A 25322-nucleotide genomic window follows, 5' to 3' on the forward strand; every position below is an offset into this window, starting at 1 on the left:
AGGAAAGCTGTCCTTTCCTTTCCTCTGATTTCTTCCAGCCTCTAACTGACTGAGCGCAGTATAACCTCATTCATTTATCCAAATGGACAGTGGGACAGCCAAAACACAAACCTTTAAAAACATTAACAGCACAATGCTACGCATGTTTACACAGAAACAAGTCTCATTGTGCTTACCAGGACTTCCCCCCTAGTAAAAGTAATTCAGAATGTGTCTACAATTTATTTAATTGTTTAAAGCATTTTTTCTTACCCCGTGACTCAGCCAAAAAAATATTCCTGGGGTTGTTTACAAATGAGTTAAAAAACCAACAACCAAAAGACACCCCCTGCCTTGAGGCTTACAATTTGGTAAATCTAGTTGAATCAAGAAGACAAATATATTGCCAGAGGAGCAGCAATTTCATAAAGAATTTGGAAGTAAGACACACGGCTGTTTTGTCATGGAAGTCAAACATGGTTTTGAAGTGGGGAGGAGATAAGAGGAACCCACCACTATAAATAAAATTCAGATTTCACGCCATTAATTGTCCCAAACAGAAAGAAACAAAGGGAAGCCAGTGGGAAATAAACAGTTCCATTAGATCAAAGAGAGTTCTGCTGAAACTTCATCGAGGCAAAAGGATTTCTTCCCCCACCTTCCCTATAGCGAAGCACGAGATCATGAGAAGCCTAGTTGGCATGAAATATTGGCATCATGTTCCTGTAATTAACTACAGCTCAATCATCCAAACATAACAAACAGAACCCCAGGAACGGTAAGAGAGATATTATATTTGGAGCAAAGTTTGGCCCTGGTGATATTTCTTTCCTATTGGAGTCACGCCAAGGTTAATCTGCCATAATTGTTCCTATCTCCAGATTCCTTTTTAATAAATAAAGCAGGCAGCCCTGGAGTTGTTGATACAACTCTTGCATTAACAACCGCAGAGCATGACTCTATCAGATCTCATTCTTTCTGGATTAAGCAGTGGGTTACCGAATTACTCCATCACTGTAATTGTATTTTGCAGGAAGCTCGCAAAAAACTCCGTGATCATTTCCCCTTCGAGAACACTTATTACTCATAGCATTTGGAGGATTGAATGGATATAAGCTTACCCGCAGGAACCACCAACAATATAAATGTAGGGCAAGGCTGCACAGACAGCAGGTTTTCAAGTTTTGATTTTTACTAGAACCCCAAAGTTCAAAAAGCAGAGTCAGGGCACAATGGTAATGGGCCCGAGGGAAGAGGCAGAAGTAAAATGTTGGGTCTAGGGGTAGAGCCAATTACATTCTATACCCCAGATCAGACATACACTGGCATGTCCTGCATCTTCAAATCCTACTGAGTTATTATTGCTCAGAAAGGCCAGTAGTTGTAGCTTGATTATCCAGCCCAGTCCTCATTAATTCTAATATGAATGGTAATAATGTGCACCTTGATTTTTATTTTTTTGCAGGCAATTTACTGCTGAAAACATGGCATCTCTGAAAAACAGGTGAGCACTGAGTTTACACAATAGTAGGGACACGGGGGGGGGGGGCGCTGTGGTCTAAACCACTGAGCCTCTTGGGCTTTCTTATCAGAAGGTTGGAGGTTCAAATCTCTGCGAGAGGGTGAGCTCCCATTGCTCTGTCCCACTTTCTGCCAACCTAGCAGTTCAAACCACACCAGTGCAAATAGATGAATAGGTACTGCTGCGGCGGGAAGGTAAATGGCATTTCTGTGTGCTGTGGCTTCTGTCACAGTGTTCCATTGCACCAGAAGCAGTTTAGTCATACTGGCCCACATGACCTGGAAAGCTGTCTGTGGACAAATGCTGGCTCCCTCGGCATGAAGCGTGATGAGTGCTGCAACCCTATAGTCGACTTTGACTGGACTTAACCATCCAGGGGTCCTTTACCTTTACCTTTCTTAACAATAGTAGATTTTGAATAGTATGAGGAGTTAAGTTTCCAGCACATTTTAATTCATTGTGAAAGATCTCCATGCTAAGAAGACCTTTAGTGTTGCAATGGATTATTAAGGCTGGGACCCCCTTTTCAGGCATATTGCATTGTCCCTCCCACAGATATTCTGTACCAATGCTAGAATCAAACCCTCCCATCATCTGCACCCAGCATAGCTTAAGGCAGGCACCCCCCCAAATCAGCCCTCCAGATGTTTTGGGACTACAGTTCCCATCATCCCTGACCACTGGTCCTGTTAGCTAGGGGTGATGGGAGTTGTAGTCCCAAAACATCTGCAGAGCCGAGCTTGGAGGTGTCTGGCTTAAGGTATTCAGGGGTGGTGGCAATTGTAGTCCTGCAACATCTGGCGGGTCACAGGTTCCCCATCCCTGCTGACAAATCTGTCCCTTCCAGAGCTAGCCGCATTTGACAGTTCCTATAATTAAGAACAGACTCGGGACTGAATGTTCAGACTCAAGCGAGTGTGTTGCACCGACAGGCAAGGAATGGAAAACCCTTTCACTCTTTTGAGCATCCTAAAGCTCGATACACAGATTCTGTGACTATTTTAATGTCTAAATATTTATAGCAGGGGGTCAAAGGCTCTTTGTTAAATGTCAAAGTTGGTTAGAGTAAGCATTCCTTGACACAATCTATCAGAGCTCTGCACATGTTTTTAATGAATGATGCCTCTACTACCCCTACAGGGGTTTTGGCCTGGAGTCAATGGTCTGAAAATGCTCCTAGAAAGAAAGAAAGAAAAAGAGAGAGAAGAATGAGCACTCTTTCAGTTTCTGCCTTTTCCAAAGAATTTGAGGACTGGATTTCATTTCTTTTTTTCCTGAGGGTGGGGTGGGGGGGACAGCTGATGCAAAAAATAAACTGATGGAAACTGTTTAATGTTGTTTATACTCCCAGTAGAAAAAGGGATGGATGCACAGCTGAGAGCACTTCACTTCCTGCAGCTCTTTTGCAAAAGGGGTATAATTTTCCTATGCAGTTGCAGACTTCCTTAGAAAATATTTTTTTTAAAAAAAAGCATAGCTCTCAGAACTCACTGGGGCTGCGGCGGGTGGGGAATGAGTCTCCCTGGATATTCTGTAGTGGATCTTAAAAGTCAGCATCCTTGGGGTGGGAGGTGGACTTTCAAAGGTAGAAGAGGATTCCAGTGTGAAGCAATTGGAAAATGTCGGAATTCATCAGCACTCTGGAATTTGACATACTTTCCCAGAAGTCCTCATCAGAGCAATGCTATTCCAAGGTGTGTGTGGGGAAATAAAAATGGCCGCCACCAGCTGGAAAGAGCCCTGGCAGACAGTGGCAACTCGCCCCGCCTTGCAAACTTGCGTCACCACTGCTCCCCCATGTTTTTGTCAGACCCAGGCTTTCATCCACGGAGTGCGACAAAATTTGAGTCCACATGCCTCTACAGATAACATTTATCTATACAATATAGTACTAAATTCTATCAATTTACACAGGATATATATCAGGCAGGTGGCCCTGAAATTTCCTGGCTCCCCTCCCTTTTAAAATTGAGATTATTTTGGTTACCTTCCAACCTTCTGGTATAGAGACTGATTTCAGCGTGAGGAGTGTGTGTGTGACATTTGAAATTTTAAGACCTTTCAGATATATGTCACCCACACTCCGCAACCAGTTAATTTCTTTCATTTTGTCGTTTGGTCCAAGAATTTCATCTCTTGCCATCTCTGGAGATTTAGTTCTTCAGATGCTATCCCTAGAAAGAGCAGTTCTGGGGTGGGTATCTCTCTAGCATCCTTGGTAGGGCGGACCAAGATAAAAAGGTCATTCAAATTCTCCTCCCTTTTCTCCTTTCATAATTGTTATACCTCCTTTGTTTAAAAACCCAAACGTTTCTCTGGATCTTTGGCTGTTTTTGATATATTTACATCACAGCCATCATTCTTTATTGCTGGTTTTAAAAGTACGAGTAATGCACTTCTCAAGCTCTTTTCATTTGATATTTCCAGCTAGCCTTATCAACTTACCGTACCTTTGCAATGATCGAGTTAGGGCTCATTTTTGTTCTCATTTGGGAGACTTCCACATTTTAAAAAAGAAGCCTTCTTGACTTTTATTAACTTCTTTAGCAACGCTGTATTAAACCTTTGAGCTGCTCAGTAATTTTCCTTTTCCAATATGTTTTTGCAAACCATCTGTTATAATGGTTTGTCATCATCATTTTTATGGGTTATGACCATTTCAGCTTCCTTTTAACATAACCTGACTCTCCACCCCCCCTAAATAAGTTAAGTTCACTCTTTTGAAATTAAATGTGATTATAGCGGACTTTCTGAGCAGTCTTCAACTTAGAGATATCCAACCGATGTTAAAGACTACAGCTCCCACAATCCCTGGGCTTTGACCATGCTGCTTGGGGCTGATGGAAGTTGGAGTCCAAAACATCTGGAGGACACCCGGTTAGTTACCCCTACAATAGGGTGTCTGCATGTTTAATCCAAAGAAAGGTTTAGGTTGCAGCCCTGTAACAATTTCCTGGGAAAATAATTGCATTGAGCTCAGTGGGGCTAACCTCTGGATAGAAGTGCATAAGGATTGTTTTATTAATCTTGAGTGCTCATTCATTGTTTAGTTTTTGCGATCGCTCACGACACAAAAAATTGAGCTGCTTTGGCGAGTTTATTATTCTTGCAAAGTATAGGATCATTTATCAAGGTAGTCAGGGAGCCTTGTTGGTAATGATTCACGGCAGTAAGATATTAAAGAACTAAGGAGATTCATAGGATTTTCTCATGGATTAATAGGGTTTTCTGATCTTTTGTTTCAAAATTACACATGAAGCAGACAAGCTGAGGGGCCAAGACAGGCTGATATATTGCACCATATGTGACAAGAATCATGTGCTTCATTTTCCTGTGACTACAATCCTATTACTACAGCCCTAACTTCTTTGTAATGCCAGTTCAAATAAATTCCTTTAAACCTCAGAGCGAATGTTCAGGGCTCTTCCTGGTTTTAAAAATTGAAGTTGGTCTGTGACATTTTGTAGGACAAGGAGTTGATTCAGGAACAATTTCTCCAGCAGGTTGAATTTGCTAGAAACTGATACAATTAGAAAATCCATACTTCTCCTTTGAAAAGCCACATATACTGGGTATAACGTAATTTATGTCCATATCCCATGACTTTGTAATAAACTAATTGTGCAGACAAGCTATAAAGTTGTACTTTAATTTTCTGAGCAGTAAGCTGCTGGAATTAGTTTAATAGGAACCAGGCATTCAGCCTCTGAGAACAGATCCATTCGAGGCAAGGACTTGTGGAGGGCAGTTGGGATGGAAAACCACAAGGATTCTAGTATATTCTATGTCCTTTGTTGGCAATTAATTAAGAGGAGATGTCCTGTTTTCACAGGGGGCAAGTGGTTCCCATTATTAAGTTTAATTTTGGTAACTAAAAGTGCTATTTATTTAGAATAATATTTCTTTAAAAAGGAGAAAGATTTCTACAATCTGAAGAGAAACCAGAGTACAGAAGAATATTTCTAAGCTGACAGCTCATTAAAAGTATAAGTTTCATGGTGTCCCAAAAAAGCTATGTTATCATCACAAAATTATACAGTCATAAAATGTAGAACAGATGAGCAACACTGAATCACACCAATTCTCCGAAAATGTTCCGACATGCTTTCTCATGTCCATATAGGAAACAGCATAGACCCCACATGGACACCATTACATTGTGATGAACACACACATTTTTGCTCTACCTACACAAGATCAGAAGCCCCAACCAATCACGTTTAAAAATATGCTCTGACTTCTATGGGACTTAGCATAATTAAACATCCACATAGCAATCATGCACTATAGCTGGTTGTAACCTGCTAAGTTCCACTGAGAGAGGACCCATTGAAATTAAGGAACTTAAGTCAGTCATGCTTATTAACAGTAAAGAGTCTACTCGGAATACGACTAGCATTGGATCTTACCCAATAATTAAAAAAACTTTAAACCTAGAGTCTTTGAAAAAAGAAGCAGCTCTTGGGGGTTTTCTTTAACTGTTATTTCTAGAAGATCTTCAAGTACAGACTTTAGGAAACCCTTCACACTTCTCTGAATCTTGAAATGCAGTCAAGTAGGGGATTCCGAAATGCATCTACTAAGGTGGAATGTGCAGTGGAATAATGTAATTTTCAAGAGGATTTGTGGTTTGGTTTGATTTGGTTTTTAAAATCACAACCTGATATGCATGTGTGGAGAACTGAACTCAAGATTTGAAAAAATGAGAAACTGAGAGAAACCAAATACAGACATATATGCCCATCACTACCATCACCTGGCGAACCTGTAGTTTTCTCCCTTTGGGTTCATGAGTCAAGAGAAACAAACTGTCCTTTCCAGACTTCACACCTTCAGGATGGAAGCTTAGAGTGGAAGAGCAGTTTAGAAACAGACCTCAGCTTCAGCATTAGCTGTTTTGACTCTTCAAGGTATTAGGGCCATAACACAATTGACACATAAATAAAGGTATTTAAATAAAAGCTAGTTAACCACAATAATGAAGAACTTGTCCCTTTGGGCCAGTCTCTCTCTCTCTCTTTTTCTCTCTCATATACTATTTTCCCATGTATAACACGGCCCCATGTATAAGACGACCCCTCTTGGGGAGGATTGCCGACAATCACTCACCCGCCTCAATGAAGCCACCAATTGTCTGCCTGCTTGCCGCCAGCAGCTGCCAATCACCCACCCTCTTGCTGCAGCAGCCGCCAATCACCAGCAGGCCTTGCTGCAGCCATCAATCACCCGCCCAATCGCCAATTACAATCTGCTGCTCGTGGTTGCCACCAATCGCATGTCCCCCCCTGCAGTATCCGTGTATTAGACGACCCCCGATTTTTAACAATTCTTTATAATAAAAAACCTTGTCTTATACACAGAAAAATACAGTAACCTCCCTCATAGGTTGATGTGAAAGAAAATGGAGATGCGGGGAAATCATGTGTACTACCCTGAGCTACTTGGAAGAAAAGTGGGATATAAATGAATCAAATTGTGTGTGTGTGTGTGTGTGTGAGAGAGAGAGAGAGAGAGAGAGAGAGAGAGAGAGAGAAATATTATGTATCCTAGACTTGGGCTTTATTAGCAAATATTAGAAATGTTAGCCACACTTTAAATCGCAACTACAAAATGGCTTCCTATCAAAATATTTGCTCATTTGTTATCACAAGGGATATATGTCCACTGGCCTAATATAGTACAGGAAAAGCTGGTGTAGTTAGTGTTGACAGAAAATAAAATGGTACAGGACTTTAAAACTGATTTTTGTTATGGAAGAACACGGTGGCCATTTATTGAGGACTTTGACACTTCCCTGTTCTTCTCTAAACCCTGAGTCAGTCAGCCTCTGCGCCTCAGGATATCTCAGCCCTGGGAAAACAAAGCTTCAAAGGTCTGTCTGTTTCCAAAGTCCCTCTGTTGAAAGGAAACCCAGGATACTGAAGATGTAATATGCGCACAAAGCTTTAACTTCTTTCTTTTCCCCTGGAAAATTTAAAATAATAACCATTTTTAAAAGGCAGGGGAACATCATGGTTTGTTTCAAAATAATGCATTGAGTCTATCTGGCATTTGACATATAAAGCGTTCATGAATTATGCTAGTTTCTTTTTGAACTTTGTGGCCTAAGACAAGAAGCAAGGCTGGAAAATGTTTGACATCACTTGATCTTCTTTTATTTCATGCTCCGTCTGACAAAAGGAAGTTTCCACAAGAAGGGGGAAAGCTGTTTTTTGGCCCCTGTTTAATGAAAAGCAAGATGAGGCATTAAGTGGGGCAAGATCAGTTATCAGATTAAGAGTGTGAGGTGTTAGTGTTCTTCTATCACCTTACAGTCAAAGAACTGATCGTGCCCAACCCATTTGTGCCTCATCTTGCTTTTGTTTCATCAAACCTGGACCAGTAAACAGAAGCCTTTCCAATTTCACATTATTCAAGTGATTTAAAAGGAAACTGACATCTTGCCAGGAGAAGCTTGTTAGGTCCAAGGAAGGGGAGGTGTCAATAGGAATAGATACTGTTTAATTTTTGTTAACGCATTTTGTTCTCAGTGTATGTATTTTGTTCTGAAACTGCCTTAGAAGCATGGCTGAAGGGCATGTGCATGTCTCTATAGCAGGCACCCCCAAACTCAGCCCTCCAGATGTTTTGGGACTACAATTCCCATCATCCCTGACCACTGGTCCTGTTAGCTAGGGATGATGGGAGTTGTAGTCCCAAAACATCTGGAGGGCTGAGTTTGGGGCATGCCTGCTCTATAGGAACAAAACAGTACCTTTCCTGGCCTTCCAGGAAATGTACTGTTTTTTTATAGACCTTGAGACTTGTTACTGCAGGATTTTCCTTAATACAATCTATTTTTGGTATGTTATTTTCACAAATTGATTTATTTTTATGCACAATCTCCCCTTATGTATTCCCCCCCAAAAAAATTGTTTGCTCAAAAAACTGCACCACAGTATTTGAATAAGAGCAAAATTGGAAAGATAGCTGTATTTCAGTCCACAAATTGCCAATTTGGTAGATTCAGTTTTAAATAATAATAATTTTTTATTTGTATCCCATCTCTGTCCAAGAGTATTTCCAATTGTTGGACCACAACTCCTGTCTGGAAAGTTGCATTTTATTATTTCACTTCCTTCTCTAGTCAAATTCTCAGTCTTTGATAAATCATTTTTTTTATACAAGGTCAGGAGTGCTGTGCCCAGTTCTGAGCACCACAATTTTAGAAGGATATGGACAAGCAGGAATGTGAGAATAGGAGGGTGACCATGATGATCAAGGGTCTGCAAACCAAGCCTTATGGGGAATGATTGAGGGAGCTGGGTACATTTAGCTTGGTAAAGAGGAGACTGAGAGGAGATATGACAGCCATCAAATTTTGACTGCAATGAGCCAGGTGGGAAGGAGCTTCTCATCCTTATTTTGGACATCTCCAGCACTCTCCCTATCATTAAAGAGCAAGATGTCTTGAACAAAACTGCTGAAAAACCATTTAATTTGAATATTGAGAACGGACTAATCTAAATATGGGCTGGGAAAGATCTTGGGAAATAGTAGAGAGGCAAACAGATGGAACAGTTAACAGATTTTGCCTGATATCTTTCAGCTTTATAAGGAGCCTATGCCCCAATCATTTCAAGCCTAGCTAGGGCACCATGTTTTTGGGTTGGGTTGTCTGTTTTTCTAATTTGAGAAGGGCTGGGGGTGGGGAGACACCAAATCGTTTGAAGTCAGGTTGCTTTGAAACCTCAGCTGTTCATTTCGTTTTTATTTTTCCTAATTGGGGTTGGGAAAGTTCAGAGTACAGCTGCAGGGCTGACTCGCTCTAGGATGAAGTAAAAACGGGAATCTGAGTACAAAGCTTGGACTTCAAGCCTGAAAACACTAATCCATTAGAGAATCAAACTCTTAATGCATCCAAGAGGTCCTTTCTCCTTTGCTCATGGTAGTGTAATCATTGCACAATTGCTCAAGTGGAAATGGCTTGTAAAACCATTCCCATTTCAATAAAGTTACCGTAATTAGTCTTTGGAGTGCTGGGATGAATAACTCAAGATTCCAGACTGTTGCAAGCCTGACCTTTGGAATGATTGCAACATCTTCGCCACCATCATCAGGCCCATATTTTCTTGGCCAACAAGCAAAGCAACTTTATGCTGCCATATTTTGGCTCTGTGGTTAAAAAGGTCAGGAAAACAAGCAGGGTGAGCCCAAGGCATTTTGCTGCCTGACGCAAAGGGCAAGATGGCGCCTGTCCCAGCATCCCACATACAGCAGCTGAATGGACTGACAATTGAGTCTTGCTTGTACATTGGTGATGGGACAACATCCTCCACCACACCCAAGGGCAATTGGCTAGCTTAATAGGCACAGCCTCATGGCACACAGTGCTCTGTCTGCCAGCATCTTGCTATAGCTTGAGGTCCCCAAGCACCTACTGCCTGAGGCAGTCACATTATATGGAGAGAGAGAGGGAGAGAGAGAGGGAGAGAGAGAGTGTGTAGGGCAGCCCAGGGGACCATGTGTCACTGGACCTGAAAACATGGCACTGGCTGCCAATCAGCTACCAGGTTCAATGCAATGTATGTATTAGCATTAAGCATGTGAAACCCTAAATGGCTGTGAGATCTAAGTCTATCAATATCAAGTGTCTCTAATCACAGAGGCCCAATAAGTGGTGCCACCACTGGTGAAGCCTGCTTAGTGTTGACCCATGACAAAAATTTCTGGTTGGTGACTCCCTGTTTGTGGAAAGACCTCCCTGTTTGTCTCCCTCATTATTAAAATTCAGGAGGAATCATTTTTGTTCACCCAGGCATTGGATGGCCAAAGGAGACTGTTCTGAAAACCTTGCAATTTATTAGCTGTGTATGTACCTGAATTTTCTTAAATGTTTTTTGATGCTCTTAATTTTTTAAATATGATTTCATGTGTTTTATTTTAAATTGTATTGTATTTATGACTTTGCTGTTTGCTGACCTGGGCTCCAATAGAAGTAAGGCTGGGTAGAAATTTAATAATCCTTAATAACAGTGCTTTGGCCCTGTTCAATTCCTTCTCTGTGGACATTAGACAGGCAGTGAGTATACAAGGATCTGAACACCTACTGAAGACTTTTCTTTTTTTAGAGAAGATGTCTCATAGGATTGATCCTATTCAAAATATTCAAAATATAAAGCAATTCTCAGAAGTAAGCTTCAGTGAGTTAATTGGGCCTTAGTTCCAGGTGTGTGTGTGTGAGTGTGTACACACACTATAAAAGGGTAATTTCCCTTTCCCAAACAAAGGCTTTATGCTTTTAACAGCTTCAAAAAATTCAAAAAGTGGCAGCATTCCCTAATATAACTTAAGACAAAGCCAACAAGGTTTTTTAAAAAATGTAAGTTATTAATGTCTTGCAGAGCGTGAGGATCTTACAGATGTTAAAATACATCTGTTTACAACATTTTTCTAATAAGTCCTCTGAGTTTTCCCCTGGTAGTCTTTGAAAGACTTAACGTCCCCTGGCAAAATACCATGCTTGTTTTTATTAAAATAATTAGTCATGGTGCCTGAAAAAATTAATGCAAAGCTCGAGCTAAAGTTACTCTTACTTGCTGCCAATCCTTTCCCTCCCGTCACCTTCTGCAATATTTTAACTTTCATATTTAGCAGTTAGGGCTTCACCCCGCACCATGCTGATGAAGCCTAAATTATTACAGTACATTCCTACACTAAAGCAAAGACCTCTTAACTTCAGTGGGACTTAGTTCAATAGGTCTTACTCCCAGGCAACTGTAGATTGCAGCTTTAATGATTTATTTAATTACAATTACAATTACAATTATTATTTTATACCTCTCCTATCTGACTGGGTTTCTCCAGCCACTCTGGGCAGCTTACAGCGCATATAAAAACATAATAAAATATCAAACATTAAAAATTTCCTGATACAGAGCTGCCTTCAGATGTCTTCTAAAAGTTGTGCAGTTCTTTATCTCTTTGACATCTGAAGGGAGTGTGTTCCACAGGGAGGGCACCACTACCGAGAAGGCCCTAATAATTTATATATATGAAATATTATAATGAAAAATAATTAAGCTGTATTATTATTTAATGTTGGTCAAACTGTGAAGTCCTGAGGTGATTTACTGTCATGAGAGTTGACCAAACATTTGGTATATTCGTCTGTAATATGAGACTTGGGGGTGAGTCCTTGTTATACAGCAATAACACTGGGCAACAATTTTTTACTTTTTGAATGTTGTCTAGATTTCTACAACTGATTTAGGGTATTTTTGCACTGCTGAATCAGGAAATGGCATCCGTTTCTCTCCATCAGGTCAGGTTTACTGTAAACTGAATGGTGGGCATTGATAAAGGTAAGTACATGTAAATTGCATGTTGCTTCACCATTTTTCAAACTTCAGGGCTTGAACTTCCATTTCCTGGAACTCCAGGAATGCTCAGTCAGCATGTTGTTGACAAGTTCTGCGTAGTTTCTGGCCTTATTGTTGCCAAGGAAGTTCTTCACTACCAGAACAAATGCCTTCCACGCTTCCAGTTCCACTTCGTTCATTGAGTTTCCGAACTCTGGATCTCTGATGAGCTGACGGATCTGAGGACCGTCAAAGATGCCAGCTTTCAACTTCTCCATGGTCAATCCTGGACAAGCCTGGCACAAGTAAGTGAAGCAGTCACCATCCTTTTCCAGAGCCTTGGTGAACTGCTTGATTAAGCCGAGCTTGACATGCAGCGGTGGGAAGAGTATTCTGTCTCTGTCCACCAGAGGGTCGTTGATGACGTTCCTTTCTTTGCAAGGCACCAATTCCTCCCGCACAGGCCAGTCCTTCTTCGTGTAATGCTGAGCACGGTCCCTACTATCCCACATGCACAGAAAACATGGGTACTTGGTGAAGCCAGACTGTTGTCCCAACAAAAAGTTCACCATCTTCAGGTCAACATAAATAAACCACTTATGCTGATCATAACCAATTTTCTCCAGCACATACTTCACCGCTTCATAGTTCTCCTTCAGTGTACTTGAGTGAGCCAGGGGTATAGAGGCAAACCGGCTGCCGTTGTGTAGCAGAACACATTTCAGTGATCGCTTGCTGCTGTCAATGAAGAGTCTCCAATCTTTGGGTTCATACTGTGGCACTCCAAACTTGAGCAGAAGCTGCGCAATATCTGCACAGTACACCAAGTCCTTCTCTTCTGAGAAAAAATGGAGGTACTCTTGATGCCTGTTGCGGAAGAAGTTGATGTGAGCACTGTCAGAGAGGAGGTTTTTTTCCTTCAATCTGGATGCCAACAGTTTGGCAGAGTCCTTTGACAAGCTGAGGTCGTGAACTAGATCACTCAACTCCTTTTGGGAAAATGGATGTGGAGCATCATCTTCAAGAACCACTTCTTCTTCATGTCCTTCAACACTGGAGGCATCTTCGTCACTAATGTCAGGAAGTTCTCCGAAAATAAGCACTGGAATTTCATCACAATGAGCTACAGGACGATGTGCTGATTGAAGATCAGGATACTTCGTGAGGCGGCTGCCCCATTAACTTAGTTTTGATCCCCCAACTTTATGCTTTGCTGCACCAATTTATGGAAGATTTCGAGGTTTCATGACTTCAAACTGATCCCTTTTCGACATAATCACCCAGAACTATCGGACCTGAATACTTCTTGCCATTAAAATAATCATTTCCAATCAAAACAATTATTCGACATGGCATTTTACCATTTTACATGTGAACAAAAACATAAAAAAGACATGTGGCCATAACTCAAAAACTTGACCTGATTGAGCAAAACCAATGTGATTTTTGGATTCAGTGCATCAGATTTGTCCTAAATCAACTGAAAAAATGCAGACAACAAATTTGTTGTTGACCAGTGTAATCTTCAATAGTACTTAGTTCTGTAGAACTTAACATAACATTAAGAGAGTCTGTTAAAAACAACAACAACAAAGCTTATAATCCTTGCAATCTCTTTCCACAAATGTCTCGAGTAGAACTGAACAAAGGTCACAAAGTCCTAGAATGCAAATACAAAGATTATGTATAGCTTGGTAGATTGACAAACAGGATACAATCTGATTGCAGGGCACAAACTCACAGGAGATAGATTTTTTCCACCCAGGCCAAGAATTGTGATGAAGGAGGAGCAAAGAATGCTATGCTAAGGCCACAGCTTCATTGTATGTGTACAGACATCCAAACAGCTGGGCAACCCCAAGACACAGACCGACATGAGACATAGAGCATAGATGTAACCTAACCCTTATGCTGGTTAATCACCAGGACAGAGGAAGACATCAGGAAGATTTCAGCATATGTTGAACACTGCTTACCATCTACAGCTCCCTGGGGAAGCCTCCTTTCTGGAGCATCCCTAGTGCCCCTTCCTTGTCTACCACTTTAGTAGTCCCTGGCCACTCCAAAGTGCCCCTGATGCCAAGTAGTTTGCACACTATTGACGCCTTAAAATCTTCCAGCCACATATTGTTTTCAAGTTGCACAGTTTGTTCCCCCTCCCCCATTGTAAGATGCTTCAGGGACCCAAAAAAAGTCAGAGGAGTGGTGTAAGCAGGATATGGTTTTATTCCAACAGCTTTAGTGTGTTTCAAGCAAGTCCAGACTGAGGCCCACCGGAATCTTTCATGGCTGTGTGTGTGTGTGTGACACAGCGAGAGGGAGAGAGGGAGAGAAAGAGAACACTTGAGTCCTAAGTAAAACATGGGTCCGACTGCTCCAGATTCTAGTATGCTACAACTGCTAGGAAAATATGGAGCACGATGTTAAAAATACGGACACTTGTTCATTTGCAAAAAATTATTCTCTCACCAAGGATAACGCTAATTGAGCTCCCACCCGCAACTCACATTGGTAAAGCAAGGTTTTTTTTAGTATGTTGCATTCAATTTTTCTGTTTACAAGGCAATTCTTTACATGTTTACACAGAAGTAAGCCACGATGAGTTCAATGGAACTTACTCCCAGAAAGGGTTATAGGATTGAATCTCAGAATCAACTTGGACTGTTCTTGTTATGCAACAGCTGTAACTCAACAACATTTATTCAGCAACATTTACTATCTGAATACATCCTGATGCAGTGCAGAGGAGTGAATCGGTGCACACTGTGTATGCTTGTGCAGGAATATATGACAGAGTTAAGAGGTATCTCTTTCTGGGGGCTAAATATCTGAGACATGGGAAGCAGATTAAGAATGGCAACTCTGGCCTCATTTCACCATACTTTAAAAACCTCCCAGAGGCTACTACTGCGGTCCACTGTATATGTGGCTGTCTTTGGGTGCTCTGGAAACTGCAGTAAGCACAAAATGCAGCTGCCAGATTGCTAACTGGGCCTGGGTGCCGTGATCATATTTCACCTGTGCTATGCCAACTGCACCGATACCCAGTCCATTTCTGAACCCAGTTCAAAGTGCTGCTTTTGACTTCAAACGTTATTTGCAGCTTAGGACCACGGTGCTTAAAAGGTCAATCATCATCATAAAGATCTCCTTGAACACAGAGATATCTGATGAAAAAAGCCTTTTGCAGGTCCCCCCACCCCTGCCGCTGAGGTGAGGTAAGGCTGGTGGCCACCAGAGACAGGGCATTCTCAGTGGTGGTGCCCAACTTGTGGCATGCTGTCCCCAGAGACAGTTGCTGGACACTTGCTTCACCATTTCTTTCTGTGCCAAGGAAAGACCTTCATATTTTCCTGAGCAGTTTTAATCCTGCTCAGTGTTGTGTGCTTTTTTATTTAATCTGTAGCTTTTACATTATTATATAAAGGTAAAGGTAAAGGTAAAGGTACCCATGACCATTAGGTCCAGTCGCAGACGACTCTGGGGTTGTGCACTCATCTCACTCTATAGGCTGAGGGAGCCGGCGTTCATCCGCAGACAGCTTCCAGGTCAGCATGTGGCCAGCATGACTAAGCTGCTTCTGGCGAACCAGAGCAGCACACGGAAACGCCATTTACCTTCCTACTGGAGCGGTACCTATTTATCTACTTGCACTTTTTTGACGTGCTTTTGAACTGCTAGGTTGGCAGGAGCAGGGACCGAGCAACAGGAGCTCATCCTGCCATGGGGATTCGAACCACTGACATTCTGATCGACAAGCCCTAGGCTCTGTGGTTTAGACCACAGTGCCACCCGTGTGCTCTACATTATTATATATTTGTACTTAAATTTTGTTTTATTCTCATTCACACACACACCCTCAGTGGATGAAACTGGAGAGCAGTAAAAAGAGCCTTATAGCAGCAATAACTTTTCCCCCCAATTCTCCCACCCCTCATCTAAAGGCAAAACAAAGACATTTATTTAAGCAGGGAAAGGGCTTCGGGGAATGGAGGCTACCCTGATATAACTGGAACATCTGCGTATTGATGTGCTTTTGAGCGTTTTACTGAGAGAGGAGAGAAACACCACAGCTGGTGTGGTGCCTCTTTCCCCAGAATCTGGGAATGAATTCCTTTCTCTCTGACATGCCCAGATTTGTAGGATCCAAGCTGAATTCCACTATTGCATTTGTGGTCATGTTCAGGTCTTCCCAATGCAGAAATGACTGGGCTTCTAATTCAGGGGGAAGCCTTGCGATACTGCAGCTTTCTTGTTTGACCTCAGAATTCCAACGCTGCAATTTGAAAGCCTTTCGGCGTTTGGAGGTGGGTTGTGTATGTGAGTGTGTAACACACTGGAAAAATGGTGACCTAAGGAGAGCCCCAGTGGCAAGGAGGGAAATTTATGTTACTTAAACTGTAAATTCAAACCACGATGATTAAGACCACATTCTTGTTGGCTCAGATGCTCTCTGCTTTAAGCTGTAATAAACTTTAAGTGCTGCTATTATTCTAAGGCTTGATTAATCCCAGATTGCCTGGTACAAGCAAGAGTTTGATATAAAAGAAAAGTCCAGAACTGTGTGCGAAAGCTCTTCCAACCATTTGTGTGTGTTTGTGTGTGTGTGAACCTTCAGGAAATGGCAATCCTTGACACTGTTGCAGTAGGAAAGAAACATTGCATTCAAAACAGGCTGCAAAAAGAGCTATTGAGCATAGCAGGTTGGGCCTTACTTACATGTTTAACTTTAGAGAGTTTAAAATGTAGCAGTGCAGCAGATGTTGGGTGATATGAAAATTAAGGGCTGTATTCAACTAACCAGTCCAGCTAGCAGAAGTGCAGGCGAGGACTTCCATCAATGCCATGGGGTTTCCTCACTCTCCTCCCCTGTCTGCCCCCCAGCCCCACCCAAATTAGCTTGGTGGGGTTGGAGTTGGGGAGAACCCCCAGAGCAGCTTGCAGGGGAGCAGAAGGGAGAATGTTCTTTAAGGAAGCAGAAATACTTGTGCTGGCAGAGCAATCTCCTCAACGTTGTGCTGAATTCTTCTCTAGGTTTGTAGCACATGTGGATGTGCCTCAGCTATCTGAGAAAAATATTCTACGTTTTACTGGTATCCCTCACTCTATGTGTGCATGACTCTGTATGAATGAAAGCTATGTAGTGAGTGTATAGGCATGCCAGCAAAACAGTCACTAAGTGGTTTCTCATCATAATATAGATAGAATTTGCATGTAATGGACATTTCTGTTTAGAGACTGATACATATATTAGGGATGTGCATAGATTCTGTGTACACTGAATAACGAGGTGAAAACTGAGGTGATTTGAGGCAGATTCTTATTTCCCCAAATCAGTTTGTGCCATTCAGGGCCGGTCCTACCATTATGCTGAGCAAGACGACTGCCTCAGGCAGCATATGCTGGAGGCAGCTGTGGCAGGGAGAATCTAGCAAGCAGTAGCCCGCTCCTCCTCTGATCCTACGGCAAGAAAACTTCCAAGGCTGGCTCTGCTTCTGAATACCAGGTTGGGAGTGCCATTTTCTTGTTTGCTTTGGGTGGCAAAATGTCTTGGGCTGGCCCCATTAACAAGGCATGTGGAGGCAGATAAAGGAGCTTCCTGCCTTCTGAGCAGCAACTTTGCCTTGCCCACCCCCCAGAAAAGTAAAACATACAGTATCTCCCTCCTTTTCTGAGGAAGGAAACCAAGCAGACTAAGGGCAGCCCTTTAACCACAGTGAATTATTTTCCAAATGCACAGTGATTTTGGGGAGGGATGTTGAAGCAAATAAACAGGGCTGTACTTTGCATGGGTCATCATTCTCCTCCACATTTTGGCTTTGGGAGCAAGGAGTGAGCAGCAGGGTTAGACTGCTCTGGTGGCCTGCTTTCCCCCAATCATTCTTTCCCCTAAAAATTATGAATAATAGCTAGCTCTCTCTTTTGATTTTCTTCATCAAAGGTACTTCCAGGAAGGATGGAGGGCATGTGGAAAAAACCTACTGTGCTACCCTAGCTGTTGTAGGATATGCTCTGCCTTGAGCTGTGTGTCTCATGTTGTGATTAATGCAGGTAAAGAATCCAAATAATTCACAGATGCACATGCTCCTACTTGAGTCTTTATTTTACACTGAGGTGACTCTGTTTTGAAGTCATGTCTGATATATTATCCTGATAACTTTTTTTTTTTTGGTCCATGTTAACTTGATTTATGAAGTGTGTTTTAAAAAAACAACCCCTCACCGTTTTATTAGAGAGATTGTACAACTTGAAGCATGTTCACAAATAACAGTTTTGCATTCCTCTAGTCAAGCTATTTATCTTGCATGAAATGATGGAGCATTTCCCCATTGCCTTTCAAAAATATTTTGGCAGTTCTTGACAATTAAAGGTGGCGTATGCAAAGACAAATATGCTTCTAAATAAAACTGAGCCCAGTGGCTGACTTGCGAATTTTAATATTTTGGAATAGTTTATCTTGTGTCAAAATCTAAAAGCTCTCTGTTGAAGCAGGAACACGCACAGTGCTTCTGAATATTGTTTATTTGTTTGCTTATAACATTAATATCACCCTTTTTCCTATGGAGTTCAAGAAGGCATACATAGTTCTCCCCCTACCCATTTTATCATCACATCAGCCTGTGAAGTAGGTTAAGCTAAGAAATAGTGACTGCCCCAAGTGACTTACCCAGTGAGCTTAATGGCTGAGTGGAGATTTGAACCCTGGTCTCCCATGTCTCATTTGAACACTCCCCAGAGTGACTGAGGAAACCCAGCCAGATGGGCAGGGTATAAATAAAACAGCAGCAGCAGCAGCAGCAACAGCAGCAGCAGCAGCAGCAGCAGCAACAACAACAACAACAACAACTACTACTACTACTACTACTGCTGCTGCTGCTGCTGCTGCTGCTGCTGCTACTGCTGCTACTGCTACTGCTACTGCTACTGCTACTGCTCCAACACCACATTGGCTTTTGCTTTTCTTTGCTATAATTTTTGAAGGGGAGAGCAAACTGAGATTTCATAGGCTGACAACCTCTGGTGACGATTGTGGCAGCTGTGCCCAAGCTATCTTTTGCAGGAACTCAACCACAGTTCTGTCTTACAATGTCTAGAAAGGAAGTCCAACATCTACATTTATTGAAAGGTGTTTTGGGGGCAGCATATACATGATGCTGATTAATAACAAACAAACAAATTTCAAGTTCTAAATTCAGAGTTAAGGTAAAAAGATAAAGGACCCCTGGACGGTTAAGTCCAGTCAAAGGTGACTATGGAGTTGCGGTGCTCAACTCACTTTTCAGGCTGAGGAAGCCTGCATTTGCCCACAGACAGCTTTCCGGGTCATGTGGCCAGCATGACTAAAACATTTCTGGTGCTACAGAACACTGTGACGGAAACCAGAGCGTACAGAAATGCCATTTACCTTCCCGCCACAGTGGTACCTATTTATCTACCCACACTGGTGTGCTTTCGAACTGCTAGGTTGGCAGGAGCTGGGACAGAGCAACGGGAGCTTACTCCAACACAGGGATTCGAACCGTCGACCTTCCAATTGGCAAACCCAAGAGGCTCAGTGGTAAGGCATTCAGGGTAAGACATTTCCTGCAAGTGAGGGGCCATTGCTACTCTAAATTGATGATCCTCAACACCAGTTTTTTATTTCAAAATCTCAAGGTAAATAAACTATATGTTGCAACAATGTGACCCCTCAACCTGGCTGCTGCCCCCCCCCCCAGCTGCAATATGGCAACAACACTGTTGATAGGGTGCCAGCTCCACAACCCCTCTGTACCTCCTGATCCTTGCTGAATATCCTGGGCTTCTGCCTGTCCAATGGGACATCCTCTCCTTTCCTCTTCCCATGTGCTCCTGTTCCCCCCAAATCTGTTCTGTGCTTCTCCCACAGAAGATCTAGGAGGTGCGCAGGGAAAGGAAGTCCTATTGCACAGGCAGAACTCCTTGCATTAATGGGGTGACTTCATTGAACACAGTCCCATGAGATACTTAATTTTAAAACAGAATAAACAAAATGGGCTTGGTCAGCAAAATCAATGCATGGACATTTGGACACTTCATTTGACATAAAGGCTACAGAAATATCAATGACTCCAAATGGGAAACATATAAGAATTCTTGAAGTGTTTCATTAATAGAAAAATGCTCGACGACAACGTTGCTTTAAAACACACAGTGGTAGAACTGGGGAAGGGAAGGGATGAGGTGGTTTTTACATGTTCTATTCTTTATTTTTCTTGCTTTAATTGTAAGTTTTAATGCTGTTGGGTCTAGCATGATGACACTTTTAAAATGATTTTTTACATGTGGTTTAAAATGATTTTTCACATGCGGTTGTGCTAGCAGCGAAGCCAATCTGGCACTCCAACCTCCCCATTGCCTCGATCCTCTCACTCCCAGTAAGCAACATTGACTCACCTATTAGCATAGCCCAGGCTTCCTCAACCTCAGCCCTCCAGATGTTTTTGGCCTACAACTCCCATGATCCCTAGCTAGCAGGACCAGTGGTCAGGGATGATGGGAACTGTAGTCTCAAAACATCTGGAGGGCCAAGTTTGAGGAAGCCTGGCATAGCCTCATCCAGTAAGCAGCTTCTGCCTATTGCTGTAACGCAAATTACGGTAATTATATGCAGGAAAATCTCTGCTTTAAAATACTTTTAAAATTTAAGTTACAGGAGAACTTAAAAGATAAGAAAACAGCTCTGGTACTGGGGCAACAGGGAAAGCAAAAGCCAACAAGAGATAAATTAGAGAAAATTCATACTTTAGGATTCTAGTTGTAAATGAATATGGAAGAGGTAAGGGGTTTTATATGCATAACCAGAATTTGCTTCGAAGCCTAAACATTATATTTCTTTTTAAAATTCCAACACAAAACTTCTGATTTCCTGATGGCTCCATCGTTCTAAGATTTCATGTCTAATGGTGTGGTGGATTTTGTTCCCCGCCCAACTAATTGGGCAGAACAAGTAATGTAAGAACAGGTGCTCCTCAGCTGTGCTTTCCTATAAATTATGTTGGGATTTTTGCTCTGTATGCAGACATATCAAGTTCAAAAAGGAAACAATGCCTGTCTCTTGCTAATGAGGGGATTAATATCTCCTCGTATGTACGCCAAACTGTTGCTGAAACATTGATGACTTTTAGGAGACAAAAGTTTAGTGTGTCTTCACCAAATAATTCATCACGTGAAGGCCTCTTCCCTCACCCATCTGGCTTAAATTCAAGCAGCCTGGTTAGATGTCCATGGATAATTGATGCTCAGTAAAACTCTATTGTGTTTCCAAGCTCACTGTGTCTTTTAGACATTTACAAACTAATAAACCCTGGCAATGGCACAGAACAGGCAAAAAACAACAACAAACTATTGAAGAAGCCTCTATATTTACTTAATCAAATTTTATTGTTCTTAGGAATCCCCTTCCACAAATGTCTCACCGTGATGTACAAAATACAATGAAATAGCTAAAAACAGTTTAAAGCCATGGATAACAATAACAAAAGATGGATTTTAAAACAATACAAAGGGGACGACTTTGACAGAGGCCTATTTCTCCAGTTGAGACATCTTGTTGGAACAAAAATGTCTTCCGTGGTTTCCAGAAATTGCAGATAATGGGCTCTTGTTGCATCTTTGCTCTTTAGCAGGTAGAAATTCTGCAAAATACCAAAGTTTTAACTTCCTACTAGACTTCCCATGCCTAAAAGAGTATACTGTAACAGACTGAAACCATGGAAGGTGCTACATATTGGCCATTAGAGGAGTCCTTTTGTTGCTTTTCTGAGGATTTCCCAGATACTGCAGGGGCGCAAACTCTCTCTTTCGCTTTCCCCTTTCTTCCTTGTTTTCTCATTCTATCTGTAAATAAAATCTGCTTACCAAGGGACAACCTTGTTCAAATCCTTGTCCAAATTTTGCTCTTGGCAAAAGACCGCCCCCCACCTAAGCATGTAACTATGCTTTTTGGGCTTCGGATCACTCAGAACTGTTCTCTGTACATTTGAGGTCTCTGTCCACATAGGAACCTTTTAACAGAAAAAGTGCATTCAATCACCTTGCAAGGTCATTAGCCTAAGTAATGATTCTGGAAGGAGAAACAGAAGGATGCCTACTTTAGACATGAAGATTAGTTTTAGGAACATAAATGGGAATAAGCCTTAAGTAACTGCTCCTTGGATTTTAAAGTTGCTCACTGCAGAAGAAACAATAGAAAGGAAAGAGGACCTAATAAAGGACTGCCAGGTTTTAAAAGGTCATTTGCAGCTAGAAGGAAATCCTCCAATTAATAATTTGTATGAGCCCATACAATCCAGGAAAATTCCAAACAAAGGTAAATGAAGAACTTGAGAAAGTCTTTAAGGGATGTGAAAAAGAGGAAGAGGGAGAGGTAATCTTGATTTTTGCTGAGCAAAAAGGCAAGCAATCCCCTCCTCAAAAGTTCTGAAGAGTACCACTTACAAGACTCATTAGTGCCCCAATTAATAAGTTTTGAAGATCAAATAAATCAAACCCATGGGAGTCTGTAGCCCAGCAGGAATTTCATACAAGCAGTGACTGTCTAAACCAGTGCCTGCATTTGAGAGGAGCTGCTACACACCCTGCCATTTCCACAACTACAGATACCTCCCTGCACCTCAGAGAAAGGCATTTGGTCAAAGCCAGTGGGACTATTTTTCACCTTTATAAGTACAATATTTTCCTCCACTGTAATGTCAAAAGAGAAGCTTACACTGGGATCTACACAAGCTGCAAATGCATAGACAGTCTCCTTTGGTAAGAGTGAAGTAGGAGGCCCACAAAAACTTACTTTTTAGTGCTACCTGAACAACATCCGAAGTCACCCTAATGCCTTATATCTAGGGGCAAGTCCTGTTCGTTGGGTTGCATGAGAGCTTATGAGCAAAGGCTTCAAAGATTCACATCTTGCAACTTTGGATAATTAGTATGCAATCATTTCCTTTCAAGCATTGCTGGCTTACCACTAAATGCTGTCTGCTGGTGGCTGCCTAAGACATTAGTGCATGGGTAGACAAACTAAGGCCCGGGAGCCAGATCGCCTTCTCATTCTGGCCCGCGGACGGTCCAGGAATCAGCATGTTTTTACATGAGTAGAATGCATCCTTTTATTTAAAATGCATCTCTGGGTTATTTGTGGGTCATAGGAATTCATTCATCCCCTCCCCAATATAGTCCGGCCCCCACAAGGTCCGAGGGACAGTGGACTGGCCCCCTGCTAAAAAAAGTTTGCTGACCCCTGCATTAGTGCTTTCTAGAGTGGGCATGGCTAACCGGTTGCACTCACCATGCTGCTTGACTACAATACCCATCTTTCTCCATTCATTGTGGAGAAAAGGCGAATAACCGGTTTATAACATAGTGCATGGCATAGAGAATATGGATAGAGAAAAGTCTTTCTCCCTCTCTCTCACAGAACTTGTGAACATCCAGGTAAAATAAAGTTTTTCTTCACACATCAGCGCATAGTGAAACTCTGGAATTAACTCCTACTAGATGTAGTGATGGCCACCAACTTGGAGGGCTTTAAAAAGGGATCGGACAAATTCTTTAGACACTGGCCATGATCGCTAAGTTCTACTGGACATCATAGTTCTGCTTCTGCAGTTGGAGGCCTTATTCCTCTGAATGTCCGTTTCTGGGACTTACCGGTGAGGATAGCACTGTTGTGATCAGGACCCTGCTTCTGGGCTTTCCATAGGCGTCTGGATGGCCACTGAGAAAGCAGGATACTGAACTGGATAGGCCATTGGCCTGTTTTCTTTTCTTCTGATAGGTGGGTTGGGCCCTGTGTCTCTACAGGCACAAGACGTTATGAAATATTGTCACATATTCTGTTTGGAACAGCAATAGATCATGAAGTAAAGGTCAACCACTATTTACTAAGTGCTTCATATTTACAAAACATGTTTTCCATTCCGTGGACCAGTACAACATTTCACAATGGGTTGACCACAAGAATGCCAAAGGGGTGACTTCCTGCTACCCGCTCCGTATGCCACCAGAGTTCTAAAAGGGAGAGTTCATTCGAAAACTCTTCACAGCATAACCGTTGCCTGAAAATGGCATCTGTCTAAACAGATTCATTGATATCTAAGTAATATGTATCCAGCAGGACAGCAGAGAAGGCTTTGGGTATCACTTCTATCGGATAATATTGCAGAATAGACACTGGTCCAGATTCTTACCTTTCCAATTAGTATCCAGTTTAATGTGTTCTGCTTAAGTTGGCCTTGATTCTTCTATTGCTTTCAGGACAATCTTTTCCTCTGTGTGGCTGATTGTCAGCCTAGACCATAGGCTGATAAAAAGTGGACTGTGCAGCTTTCTGGGGAGAGAAAGAAACAGTGGGTGCCCCCCCCCCATTATCACCATAAGCAAGGAAAGGGGATCAATCAAATGCCCTTTCACCCTTTGGAATCTGGTTGCCCATCACACATGATACCACAAGAACCCTTATCCATACCACCCCACTTAATATTTTAAATGCCAAAACCATTTGGGCAGCATCAAACTGGGATATGCCCTTACATGGAAAGTCATAAGGACATTAAATGAGCCTGCTGGATCAGGCCAATGGCCCACCTAGTCTATCATTCTGTTCTCACACTGGCCAACCAGATGACTGTGAGAAACCAACAAGCAGGATTCCAGAACAAGAGCACTCTCTTCTCAGTTTCCAGCCACAGGTATTCAGAAGCATACCACCTCCAACCATGGAGGAACAGCATAGCCATTACAGCTAGTAGCCATCAATAGCTCTCTCATCCATGAATTTATCTAATCCCCTTTTAAAGCCATCTAGGTTGGTGGTCATCGCTGCCTCATGTGGGAGTTTTATAGTTTAACTATGTGCTGTGTGAAGAAGTGCTAAGTTTTATCTGTCCCATCTTGGTCTTCTTCATTGTTCCAGGCTTTGAAATATCACTGCTGTTGTGGAAGGAAGAGGCCCTCGGACATCTGCAGTCACAGAAAATTAGTCCAACTATTCAACATTTTGATATAACTTCCTTCTCTAATGTCGCTTTTTGAAAACCAAAAAGACAGGGTGGGGAGCGAGTAACTTGCATGCCCCAGAATGTTCCTTAGCAACATTTTAAAGAAGAATGTCCTTCATTATGAAATATTGAAATAATCCTACAAGTTGATATCTTGGTAATAATATAGCAATTACAGTGGATTGGCCATGTTAATTAAAGTTGTCATTCAAACGAATGAGCACTTTGCTATCAAAATGAGCTGGGATTGAGTCTGACAGTTTGAACCGGAGGTTGAAGGCACTTGTGAGGTAATATTTTAATTAAAGGAAAAAAGATTTGGATTAGCACCGGAGGTAGAAAATACATGAAAGGTTCTGTAAAGCTGTATGAATATGTTTCATATGATGCAAGAAACCTAAATATTGGTGGGGAGATATATATATATATATATAATGTTGTTGTTGTTGTTTGCTGTTGTTTAGTCGT

The 25322-nt window shown here is 41.9% G+C and overlaps 1 long non-coding RNA gene across 1 annotated transcript; it reads left to right on the top strand.

The window, feature by feature from the left end:
• Positions 1 to 207: 207 nt before the first annotated feature.
• On the top strand, positions 208 to 24885 carry LOC307211527. Its single transcript, XR_013836507.1, has 3 exons — positions 208 to 757; positions 1445 to 1483; positions 24770 to 24885. It is a non-coding gene; the product is annotated as an uncharacterized lncRNA (long non-coding RNA).
• The last annotated feature ends 437 nt before the right edge of the window (positions 24886 to 25322 follow it).

This window comes from Podarcis cretensis (assembly GCF_951804945.1).
Source record: "Podarcis cretensis genome assembly, chromosome: 2".
Taxonomy (NCBI): Eukaryota; Metazoa; Chordata; class Lepidosauria; order Squamata; family Lacertidae; genus Podarcis; species Podarcis cretensis.